Source organism: Natator depressus, chromosome 2, assembly GCF_965152275.1.
Source record: "Natator depressus isolate rNatDep1 chromosome 2, rNatDep2.hap1, whole genome shotgun sequence".
NCBI classification, from domain to species: Eukaryota; Metazoa; Chordata; order Testudines; family Cheloniidae; genus Natator; species Natator depressus.
In genome coordinates, this window is record NC_134235.1 from 54712027 (window position 1) to 54725544 (window position 13518).

Below are 13518 nucleotides of genomic sequence, written 5' to 3' on the forward strand. Positions count from 1 at the left end.
TCATCTGAGGAATTGGCCCGAAGGCTTTTGCAGTAGCACTCAATTTACTGAACGACCATCAGTTTACAGGAGGAGGGATATACCAAATCAGTTCCAACAACATTTTTAAAACTTCACAACATTTCGAATGTAACTTTTCTGTAAAATGTGTGGCATATAAGGAAGATATGATGCTATGGTCTACTACAAAGACTTTACGGGCACTCGTTTTGAATGCATAACTAAGCACTTGTGAATAATGCTGCCAATAAAACTTTTATACCCCAGCACCCTCTATTCTTTCTGATATATATAACTTGGAATGCTGCCTACTGGCTGAATTCATACTAGTGTGAACTTCAGGAAGCAGTACTGCCTTGAATCGAGCTTTTCTCTCTGACTAGAATAAGTTTATCCCACCTCTCTCCCTCTCCTCTATAGAGACCATCCTGTCTGAGTCCTGCCAATATTTGGAAATTCAATGACTGGAAAAAGCTTAGCCAGCAGCTGCCAGCCAAAGTACTTGGTAATTGAAAGCAAGAGTAGATAAATCTCCCCAAAGAAGAACCAAATATAAGATATGAAATAAATGATATACAATAACAAAAATGTCAAGTATAACCAAATCTGATTCCTATTTTCTCAAGTTTGGTTACAAAGGGGCTCCCACTGAAATCCATGACAAAGCACCCATCAACTTTGAGAGCTGGCTGAGATCCTGATCCTTGTGGTCTGATTGATTTCATGAGATGCTGAGTGCTCTTGATTCCCATTCACTTCATATCTCAGGACAGAGCCCTTAATGTGCAGAATGCATCACAAATCCAGTAACAGGATAGCAGACTCCATCCACTAATTAGCCTTGACTGCTCTAGACCAGGACCCCAGTTGGCAGACACAGTACAGATGGCCTGACTGTTCTCCAACTTACAGCTGTATAAATCTGGAGCCACTCTGAAATGAATATTGTTTCAATGAAAGAAAAGGAGTACTTGTGGCACCTTAGAGACTAACCAATTTATTTGAGCATAAGCTTTCGTGAGCTACAGCTCACTTCATCGGATGCATCCAATGAAGTGAGCTGTAGCTCACGAAAGCTTATGCTCAAATAAATTGGTTAGTCTCTAAGGTGCCACAAGTACTCCTTTTCTTTTTGCGAATGCAGACTAACACGGCTGTTACTCTGAAACCTATCGTTTCAATGGTGTAAGCAAATAGAGAACCAGTTACATAGCAACTGGTGTGTGGATGATATGAAAAACTTTAACCAGAATTCTGTAATTCCCCTTCACCCATTTTACCTTTTAGGTTTTTTTTCTTACTTCTGATATTCAAAGGAATGGTCATACATTAGAAGTTAGAGGTGGAAAGGACCTATTAGACCATCTAATAAGTTCCTTGCCAGGGCTGGACTTTTCTGTATAATGCAGCAGTTCTCATCCTTTATTCAGTACTTTCTAGTGCTTTGTGTGGCTGACATATCTTGTACCTTATTATATTTGGGGAAAATAGTGTATATTGGAACTACTCCTGCTGAACTTTTTTCTTGTCACGTTTGGTTTCCAGGACCACTCTCTTTTAAACCTGGGATACAGGGCAGTGTCTATTCCTGACTGATTAGTAGAGGACTGTGCAGAAGTGGGAAGGGCACAAGAAGCCTTCTCCTTCAGTTATACACATTATCAAAAGTGTCTGTACTCAAAGCATGCAAGGAGACAATTCCTCTGTGCTTCCCTCTGGGCACACCGCAATGGGGGCAGGGAGGAGGCAGGATTGTAGCCTATCCCCTGAACATTGGCCTGCTGGGCTGACCAGGGAGCATGAGAGAACATTCCAGAACAGCAGTTCTCAATCTTTTTCTTTCTGAGGCCCCCCCCCAACATGCTATAAAAACTCCAGGGCCCAGCAGGGAAGTGGAGGACTCGGGGCTCTGAGCCGGGTGGGGGCTCAGGCATAGGTGTAGTTTGACTTCTATTTGGAGTGGACAGGGGCCAGCGGGGCTTGAGCAAGCTCTGCATGGCAAGGTCTGGGAAGGGAGCGTCACCTCCACCCCCTGACTCACCTCAGCAGGTCACTGTTAGGATAGAGATATTCAGGCCTGCCTGTAAAGGCCTTGTCAAGGTTCCTTCCCCACTCTGAACTCGAGGGTACAGATGTGGGGACCTGCATGAAAACCCCGTAAGCTTATGTATCTTGTCTCCTCATTGGTCATTTTGGTCAGGTGCCAGCGAGGTTATCCTAGCTTCTTAACCCTTTACAGATGAAAGGGTTTTTCTTCTGGCCAGGAGGGATTTAAATGTGTTTACCCTTCCCTTTATATTTATAACAAACCCCCCAAATCACAGATAGGGTGAAACGCTGACTGTAATTTCTTCCTGGAGCTCTAGGGGAAAACAGAGTTAATAAGACACATGCACCTCTAAATATACTACCAAGTATATAAAGACTAACAATATTTTCCACATCTCAAGGACGATTTTAACCAGTTGATTCTGGGAAACTTTAACGGGAGAGTGCATCAGCCATTTGTTAGGAGCTCCTGAGATGTGTTGTATGTTTAAATCAAAATCTTGGAGAGCTAAACGAATAAGTTTTTTGTTATTTCCCGTGGCTGTATGAAGCCACTGTAGCGCAGCATGGTCGGTTTGCAGGTGGAAACGCCATCCCCAAACGTATGGGCGTAGCTTTTCTAGAGCGTAGACAATAGCGTAACATTCTTTTTCACTGACTGACCAGTTGCTTTCCCTCTCAGACAGCTTCTTGCTGAGAAACACTACAGGGTGGAATTCTTGATCCGGTCCTTTCTGCACTAAAACTGCTCCAACACCATGCTCGGACGCATCTGTGGTTACTAGGAACAGTTTTTCAAAGTCTGGGGGCCTTAGCACAGGGTCAGACAGGAGTGTCGCTTTAAGCTTGTTAAAGGCCTTCTGACATTCTTCGGTCCACTGAACGGCATTTGGCTGTTTCTTTTTGGTTAGGTCTGTCAGCAGGGCAGCGATTTGGCTGTATTGCGGTACAAATCGCCTGTAATATCCGGCCAAACCTAAGAAGGATTGGACCTGTTTCTTTGACTTTGGGACAGGCCACTTTTGGATAGCATCCACTTTGGCCTGTACGGGGTTGATAGTTCCTTGACCCACCTAGTGTCCAAGATAAGTCACTTTGTTTAGGCCTATTTGACACTTCTTAGCCTTAACAGTTAGTCCTGCCGCCCTTATGCGCTCAAAGACTTTTTGTAGATGTTCCAGGTGTTCTGCCCAGGAATCTGAAAATATGGCCACATCGTCAAGGTAGGCGACTGCATATTCTCCTAATCCCGCTAGGAGACAATCTACAAGTCTTTGGAAGGTGGCGGGTGCATTCCGAAGCCCAAAAGGGAGTACATTAAATTCATACAGCACGACATGTGTAAGGCTGACCTTTTCTTGGCGGATTCATCTAGCGGTACCTGCCAGTAATGCTTGGTTAAGTCCAAGGTAGAGATGAACTGGGCCCATCCCAGTTTCTCTAATAGTTCATCTGTGCATGGCATTGGATAGTTGTCTGGGCGAGTTACAGCATTTAGCTTACGGTAGTCCATGCAAAAACGTATCTCCCCATCTGGTTTGGGAACTAGAACCACTGGAGATGCCCATGCACTGCCAGAGGGGCGGATTACCCCCTGGATCTCCCATTCTATAGCAGTTTTAGCTTGAGGAGACACCCGGTAAGGTTGGACTTTAATTGGGTGAGCATTACCTGTGTCAATGGAGTGGTATGCCCGTTCAGTCAGTCCTGGGGTGGTTGAGAACGTTGGCGTGTAGCTAGTGCACAGCTCCTGGATCTGCTGTCGCTGCATACGACCAAGGATCATAGAGAGATTCACCTCTTCCATGCCACCAGCACTTTTCCCTTCATAGTAGACACCTTCAGGCCACTCAGCGTCATCTCCTCCCTGGGCTGTAAACTGACAAACCTTTAATTCTCTGGAATAAAAGGGCTTTAGAGAATTAATATGGTACACCTTAGGCTTTCAGTTGGAGGTGGGGAATGCTATGAGATAATTAACAGCTCCCAGGCACTCCTGGACCGTGAATGGCCCTTCCCATTTTATGGGCCTGGAGCACCTTTAAGACCATGACCTGGTCCCCTACTTTGAAGGAATGCTCTCTGGCGTGTTTATCATACCAGGCTTTTTGCTCTTTTTGAGCATCCTGTAGGTTTTCTTTAGCAAGTGCTAAAGAGGTTCGGAGGGTGTTTTGTAGGTTGGTTACAAAGTCCAGAATGTTAGTTCCTGGAGAAGGTGTAAATCCCTCCCATTGTTGCTTCACCAACTGTAATGGCCCCTTAACCTCACGGCCATATACAAGTTCAAATGGTGAAAACCCTAAACTGGGATGTGGTACAGCTCTGTAGGCAAAGAGCAACTGCTGCAACACTAGGTCCCAATCATTGGAGTGCTCATTTACAAATTTACGTATCATGGCCCTCAAAGTTCCGTTAAACTTCTCCACCATGCCATTTGTTTGATGGTGGTAAGGAGTGGCAACCAAGTGATTTACCCTATGAGCTTCCCAAAGGCTTTCCATAGTTCCTGCCAGGAAATTAGTTCCTGCATCTGTGAGGATGTCAGAGGGCCAACCTACCCTGGCAAAAATGTCTGCTAGTGCCTGGCACACACTTTTAGTCCTAGTGTTGCTTAGAGATACTGCTTCCGGCCATCGGGTGGCAAAATCCATGAAAGTCAGTATGTACTGCTTCCATCTGGGTGTCTTTTTCGTAAAAGGACCTAGAATATCCACAGCTACTCGCTGAAATGGAACTTCCATGATGGGGAGTGGCTGGAGAGGGGCTTTGACTGGTCTTGGGGCTTTCCCACTTTTTGGCATACCTCACAAGACCGGACATAGGTAGAAACATCCTTGCCCATTCCCTCCCAGTGGGATGACCTCCCCAAATGGTCTTTGGTCCTGTTCACCCCAGCATGGTCACTAGGATGATTGTGGGCTAAGCTCAAGAGCTTGACCCGGTACTTAGTTGGAACTACCAACTGTCTCTGAGGATGCCAGTCTTCCTGGTGTCCACCAGAAAGAGTTTCCTTGTATAAAAGTCCTCTTTCTACAACAAATCTGGATCAATTAGAAGAGCTGAGAGGCAGTGGGTTGCTCTGTGTCGCTGTCCAAGCTCTCTAGAGGCTTTCATCTGCTTCCTGTTCGGTCTGGAACTGTTCCCTTGATGCTGGAGACATCAGTTCCTCATTGGATTGTGGACCTATGCTTGGTCCCTCTGGAAGCGATGTAGGGGATGGGGCTGTTTCCGTTGACTGTGAACCACTCTCCGCTGGTGCACTATGTTGGGGTTCAGGCTCCGGCTGAGCCTCTGGTGTAGGGTTATCGGCTGCTGCTGGTTCAGGTTTGGTGGGGCCCTCTGGTGTTGAGGTTGCAAGTACTGGATTCAGTGCTGGCAATGGGTCTGGTGCTGGTTGTTCCGCTGGTTCCGGTTCTGGAACTGGCTCTGTCTGGGTCTCTGGGACTGGATCCACTACTGCAGTTGCAGACATTGGCCTGGGATCTGGGTCCATCACCTCTGACCGTGTCCTGGTAGAAGTTTCCGGAACAGAGCTAGGCATGACGGCTTGCTTAGCCTGGCTGCGGGTGACCATTCCCACCCTCTTGGCTAGCTTCACATGATTGGCCAAGTCTTCCCCCAACAGCATGGGGATGGGATAATCATCATAGACTGCAGAAGTCTACGTTCCTGACCAGCCCTTGTACTGGACAGGCAACTTGGCTGTAGGAAAATTGAAAAAGTTGGACTTGAAGGGTTGAATCATCACTTGGATCTCTGGGTCGGTTAAATTGGGGTCCACTAAGGAAGCATGGATAGCCAACACTTGTGCTCCAGTGTCCCTCCATGCGGTGACCTTCTTCCCGCCCACACTCACAGTTTCCCTCCACTCCAAGGGTATCTGGGAGGTATCTGGGCCTGAGGACCTCTGGTGTGATTCCGGTGCAATGAACTGTAATCTGTTGGGGTTCTTGGGGCAGTTGGACTTCACATGGCCCAGCTCGTTACATTTAAAACATCGTCGAGCTGACGGATCACTGGGGAGAGGTGGGTTGCTGGAGAACGGTGTGGCAGGATGATAAGGTGTCTGGAGTATTCCTTGGTGTGTAGTTGGGGCCTTGGGCTGCCCCTGGTAGTAGGGTGTGATCTGAGGGTGTCCCTTCTGGTATCTGCTCCAACTGCGACCAGGGTTGTTCCTCTCTCCTCCCTCCACCCATTTTGTTCCGGCTTGCCCCGCCTCTCTGGGACTGCTCGTATCGATCAGCATAAGAAGCAAGACTTTCTGCTGAGTCCATTTCCTTATCCCATAAACACTGTTTTATTTCCTCCTTGGACATATTCAGGAATTGTTCCTGAGCTATCAAATCACACATTCTGTCAAAGCTAGTGACACCCTTTCCTTGGACCCATTTATCTAACAGATCCTTCATCTGGTTTAGATAAGCCACATTACTTAGTCCAAGCCCTCTCTTAAGGGTTTGAAATTTTACTCTGTACGTTTCAGATGTAATTTGAAATTGCTTTAAAACCAAATCCTTGAACTTATTATAGTCAGAAGCCTCATCAATAGGCATCTTATTGAATATGTCCAGAGCTCTTCCAGTCAATTTTGTGACCAATATGGTCATCTTGTGAGCTTCAGGAATTTTATGGAGAGTGCACAGTCTCTCAAAGGTGAGAAAATATTCAGCAATATCACTGGATTCATCATACTGTGGACATAGTCGCTCCCATTTGTGGATTGTTGGAGAAGGATTGTTAGGGTTATCCAGTGGATTCCACCCAGCCCTTACCTTCTCCGTCTCCAGTTCATGCTTCCTCTCTTTTTCTTTTTCCTTTGCCTCCATAGCTCTCCTGTGAGCAGCCTCTTGGTTCTTTTCTGCCTCTATAGCTCTCTTGTGGGCAGCCTCTTGGTTTTTTTCTGCCTCTTTCGCTGCCTCCATTTCTTTGTCCGCTGCCTCCATTTCTTTGTCCTTTGCCTCCATAGCTCTCCTGTGGGCAGCCTCTAGGGCTTTTTCTGCCTCTTTCACTGCCTCTAGTCTCTCTGGGGGTGTGGGTTCGAATCCCACTGCTGCCACCATGTCAAGGTTCCTTCCCCACTCTGAACTCTAGGGTACAGATGTGGGGACCTGCATGAAAACCCCCTAAGCTTATTTTTACCAGCTTAGGTTAAAACTTCCCCAAGGTACAAACTATTTTACCTTTTGCCCTTGGACTTTATTGCTGCCACTACCAAGCGTCTAACAAATATATAACAGGGAAAGAGCCCGCTTGGAAATGTCTTTCCCCCCAAAATCCTCCCCAAACCCTACACTCCCTTTCCTGGGGAAGGATTGATAAAAATCCTCCCCAATTTGCACAGGTGAACACAGACCCCAACCCTTGGATCTTAAGAACAATGAAAAAGCAATCAAGTTTTTAAAAGAAGAATTTTAATAGAAGAAAAAGTAAAAGAATCACCTCTGTAAAATCAGGATGGTAAATACCTTACAGGGTAATCAGATTCAAAACATTGAGAATCCCGCTAGGCAAAACCTTAAGTTACAAAAAGACACAAAAACAGGAATATCCATTCCATTCAGCACAGCTATTTTATCAGCCATTTAAACAAAACAGAATCTAACGCATATCCATTCCTGTTCTGTTTCTGGCAAAAAAACAACACACAGACAGAGAGAACCTTTGTTTCCCCCCCTCTGTCCAGCTTTGAAAGTATCTTGTCTCCTCATTGGTCATTTTGGTCAGGTGCCAGCGAGGTTATCTTAGCTTCTTAACCCTTTACAGGTGAAAGGGTTTTTCCTCTGGCCAGGAGGGATTTAAAGGTGTTTACCCTTCCCTTTATATTTATGACAGGCCTATACTTTAAGAATGTAGGTATATGTTTATCATTTAGCTAGTAATACAGGTATACAAGAAAGAATCTGTGTAAGGGCCTTCTCTCACTATGACAGTCTGGGGCCCTGTTCTTAGGCCAATGCCTTTGGCTAAGCAGCAGAGGCAGCCATAAGCTGGGAAGTGAGCAGTCACATCCTCACATTCCAAACTAGTCAATATGGGGCTGTTAGGAAGGTGATCTGATCTATCACCTCCAGAGAAAGGGAAGAGCCTAGAAGATGCCAAAGAAAATTTAGTTTCATTGTTTTCTGTCTGGTAAGAACTCACTTATCAATAGACACAGCTGGGAAACCCTTATGTCTTTATAGATGTAGTTGTGAAATCCTCACTTCTGTATTGTTTTGTCATTATAGTTCCCACTTTGCTATTGTTTATTTGCATGGTCTCTGTCTGGTTCTGTGATTGTTTCTGTCTGCTGTATAATTAATTTTGCTGGGTGTAAACTAATTAAGGTGGTGGGATATAATTGGTTAGCTAATCACGTTACAATATGTTAGGATTGCTTAGGTAAATTTCAGTAGAAGGATTGGTTAAGGTATAGCTAAGAATATTACTATATAAATTAGGGGCAAACAGGAAGTAAATTGGGATTCAAAAATAAGCAAAAAGAAACTTGGATTTAAGCTTGCTGGAAGTTCACCCCAATAAACATCGAATTGTTTGCACCTTCGGACTTCAGGTATTGTTGCTCTCTGTTCATGTGAGAAGGACCAGGGAAGTGGGAGAGTGAAGAAATAAGTTCTCTAACAGCCACCTGCCTGTCTGGGTTGTGGGGGGAGGGGGTGGGGTGCAACCAAAATTATAACTCAAAGGTGGGGGGCTCAGCTCAAAAAGTTTGAAAACAGCTCAGGGTGCAGGAAGAGGGGTACTTAAGGGCTGTGTGTGTGGACAGGGGGTAGCTCAGGGTGCAGGGAGATGGGTAGCTAGGGGCTGTGTGCAAGCAGTGGGTAGCTCAGGGTGCAGGCAGAGAGTAGCTAAGGGCTGTGGGTGGACGGGGGGTAGCTAAGGGTGCAGGCAGGGGGAACCTAGGGGCTGTGTGCAGGCACTGGGATAGCTCAGGGTTCAGTGAGGGGGTAGTTCAGGGTGCAGTGAGGGGGGTAGCTAGGGGCTGCGTATGGGCAGGGGGTAACTCAGGGTGCAGGCAGGGGGTAGCTAGGGGCTGTGTGCAGCTGGGGTGGGGAGGGGTAGCTCACGGTGCAGGGAGAGGGGTAGATGGGGGCTGTGTGCAGACAGGGACATAGCTCAGAGTGCAGGGAGAAAGGTACTAGAGGTTGTGTGCTGGGAGGACTCCCCTGCCATCCCTGTTCCTCGAGGGCTCTGCCAGCATGGACCTGGGTCTACACTTTTACATTCCTTACTAATGACATGATTTGACAATTCGTAACATTAATTCGTAACATTAATAAACAGTCTACCTCAATCGATAGCACTTTATCAGTTTCTTCCCTTGCATCTTAGCCCACCCTCCCTACATGTGCATTAGAAAGCCATGACAAAAGCCAGATGATGGCTGAAGTGTTGTGATTTTGCCCTGAAAAATGGCTGAAGTGTTGTGATTTTGCCCTCTTTGCCCTCTTTGCTCATATGAAGAAATATTTCTTTTAAAGAAAGAAAAACCTCTTCTAGTGGAATCATCATTGGCTGTTGTGATTTGGTGTTGTATTGATTCATTATCAGCTTTAATAAAAGTTCACAAGCATTGCTATTATGATCAATTATTAGAAGAAATGAAGTTTGGGGTATTATGCTCCCTCATGCTACTGGACCTTTATAGTCAAGTATGGTTGGATTTACTGGATCCACTAGTGAGGCAGCTGGTAGATTAGCACGTTTATTATATGAGAAAACATCTGTGAATTTAGAATTGACTATGTTATGGTATTATAAAGAGGAATAGCCCAGTGATTTTTCTGAGTGGGTATATCAATGGGAAACTTTAAGAAATATTCAGACTAATCGGTGGGAAAGGGAGGAACAAGCATTTCTGGTTATGGTCCTTGAAGCATGCCCAGTGGGTTTTAAGGATTACATGCAGCAATATACCCCTATCCTCAATAGGACTCAGCATTGGTGAACAGTAAATAAGAATACTATAACTGTTGTGGAGGCTAAATTATTAAAATGGAAACAGGAAAAACATGAAACTAATTGGAGGGGTGGGGGGTGTGGCTACAGGAGTAAGGGAACATATAAAAGGCAAGAAGAAAGGTGTTTAAGAGATCGAAGAGGTATGAATTGAAGGGAAAATTCTATTGTTTTGGGGAAATTATGGGAATATACTAAGGAATTATAAAAAAAAAAATTAGAGAACAAAAGTCACCTGATGGATTATGCTGGGTAAATCACTGAAAGGAGAAGCAGGAGAAAGAGTTTTTAAAATGCCTGGGTGATAGAATGAAAAAGGAGAGTCGTACGGTGGGCTCAAGTGTTACTCATTCCAAGAAGAAATATTATGCCGGGCGGAGGGAGAGCGAGGGGGGGAGCCACAGGCAGCTGTGCAAATGTAAACAAACTGTCTGGGGGCCCACCAGCACATTACCCTGATGGGCCGCATGGGGCAGGTTGCCCACCGCTGCTCTATACCATTATCTAAATCATTGATGAAAATATTGAATAGAAGTGGACCTAGAATCGATCTCTGTGGGTCCCCAGGTTAATAGTGAACCACTTATAACTACTCTCTGGGAATGGTTTTCCAACCAGTTATGCACCCACCTTATAGTAGCTCCATCTAGGTTGTATTTCCCTAGTTTGTTCATGAGAAGGTTATGCGAGACAGTATCAAAAGCCTTATTAAAGTCAAGATATACCACATTTACTGCTTCCCCACATCCACAAGTCTTGTTACCCTGTCAAAGAAAGCTATCAGGTTGGTTTGACATGATTTGTTCTTGACGAATCCATGCTGTTACTCATCACCTTATTATCTTCTAGGTGTCTGCAAATTGATTGCTTAATTATTTGCTCCATTTTCTTTCCAGGTACTGAAGTTAAGCTGACTGGTCTGTAATTCCCCCAGTTGTCCTTATGTCCTTTTTATAGATTGGCACTGTATTTGGGAAATGGGACACTCACCAATCTACATGTATTAATCAGCCAGGAGATTGTGAATTGGTTTCAGCATCAGGCATTGAGAAACACTTCAATTATTTGGGAGAAGGTAAAGTATGCTTCCATGTTAGAGAATTTGCTAATTTTCAAACTGAAACTCAAAATATTATTGTTGTGGGCACTGTGGTGGCAGTTACCTGGTGCATCAACCAAAGTATTCAAGAAATTCAAGTAGGGGACCAAAAGTAAACTGTACTCATCATTGTATTAAAGGATCAGGAAATTTCAGGAACATCTTGAAGGGGATTGTGTAATCAAGTCCTATCTCAGTTGGAAAACCAAACATACATTACACAACTTAATGCAAAATTAGGTAGGGAATATTAAGGTTAAAATGAATATTGTTAATAGAAAAATTGCAAAACAAGTTGAAATTATCAAAAATATTATCCAGCATAATTGGTGAGAATTGGTTTTGCAATGGTCACTTACCACAAAGGGAGTTTTGAATGTAATGCTACATCTTATAGTTGTATTATGCATTATACAAATTGTTTGTGTATTAAGTATGTTTTTGATGTGTTGTTGGACCAAAAGAATGTATGTTGGACTGTGAAGCATTCAAGAGAAGATGAAAATTGAAATGAACTTGTTAAATTAGTTAAGCAAATTGTAAATAGGACCTGAAATGAAGCATAACGCTAAGGAATATCCTCCCTTGAGGGCTGGTGAGCCAATGATGAGTAAGATCCCTAAAAGATAGGGGCAACCTAAGACAGGCCCGTTGGGAAAGCAAAGAAAAGGAGTGGAATGTAGGCTGCACTAACAGTATAGTGCCAGTATAATGAGTGCCGCCTAAGGGCTGTCTATCAAGGTGCCTCTTGTGTGACCTTTGTGGATCTGCACATGTGCAGAATGGACTCCTGGCCTGAGGATTGCAGGTCTCAGAGTCTTGTTATGGTTATGATTCATGTGAAGGGCACTAGTCTTGCTCCGCTGAGCAACAGTTCTTACTCTGTCCAGCAACAGTTCCTGATTTGTTAATTTGTTTACCTATCAATAACTCCTTCATGCTCAGTATTGATTGGTCAATTGTTAATACATATACTGTTACCAGTTCTTTAGAGGAAGTTATCTGCTGGTCAGGTCACCCCACTGCATCTCAGCTTGAAGCAACATTCTGGTGTCTGTATTACTGATGTATTACGGACCATGAGGGTAGCAGGTAGAACCTGAGGGGATTACTACCACCCATAGGAAGGATAGGGTGGTCACTAGATGGATAACCCCACATAGATGCCACCTCAGATGATCTTTCATTCCAGCTCTAGTTCCTGTGCCATTTTCCAATAGCTGGTAAGGGAACCCAACTCTGCCTGCAACTCCAGGTTCCAGCCCTTGGACCCTATGACTAGTAATCTCAGTGTCAGTCCCTAGTGCTGTCTACCTGAGCACCTTACTATCCCACATCTCTATTGTTGGATCATATTAAAGAAGTTTTGTATTAAAATTACAAATGAGTTTGATTCCCCATAGTTTAAATTCCAGGGTATTACTAATTAAGAGGTCTCTTGGGTTTTGGTGCTGTTTCTCTCTCTCTCTCTGTGAAACTTGCAAGCTGCTAATTGTGTTAGTACATTCTAAGACAGAGTCTGTTCTCAAAGCAATTCTTTGTAACAACAACTATTCACACAAAGAGAGACTCAAAGCAATACTCTGTAACAACAGAAACAGCACCCAGAGACTCCCCGCCCTTTTGTTGTATTCATCTTGCTTTTTTAACAATTGTGATTAAAATAGAGATAGAGGATGTATGTAGATGGATGCTTGGTGTGGATAATAACTGAATGATCAGGGAGGTGTCAGCCTAAGAATCCAGTGTCCATCGGCTGAAGAAGGCGTCAAGTGGAAATAACCAGAGGACCCCCGGAGGGCAGACTGGAATCCACCCAACAGCCTCAAGGGTGGGAGAACCAACGAATAAGATAACATCTGGCAGCACAGAGCCGTCAGGAATGTGCCATCGGCTGATTGATTCAGCAACAGCATGATGAAGCAATTCCCATAGACTGGAAGAAATTCCTATAAAAATGGACTCTAGAAAGTGAGAAATTTGGGGTTTGATTCTGCAAACCAAGTTCCAGGAACATCAGATGAGCATCTGACAAGGCCCTGCTCCCTCCTCATGTCCAGGCCACCAGGCCAGTGGCTTGGCATGAGCAACTCTAAGGCTGGTAACGATGATAACAACCTTGCAGAACCTGTGTGTGTGTGTGTGTGTGTGTATGAATGAATGTGTGAATAAATATGAAATTGAATGGAATGTTATAGCTATAACTAACTGCTTACTATGATTCTTTCTGTATTCACAATAAATGTGGCATTTTGCCTTTTCCCCTTTAATAAGATCCTGCTGGTTTTTATTTTATTGGTATAACACTATCATATGGTCTATCCCTAGGTTTACTACCAGAGCTTCCTCTGATCCCTGTGACTAGTTCACCTCCGTTGGCCTCTTGCCAGACTCCCTAGGCCAGGGCAGAT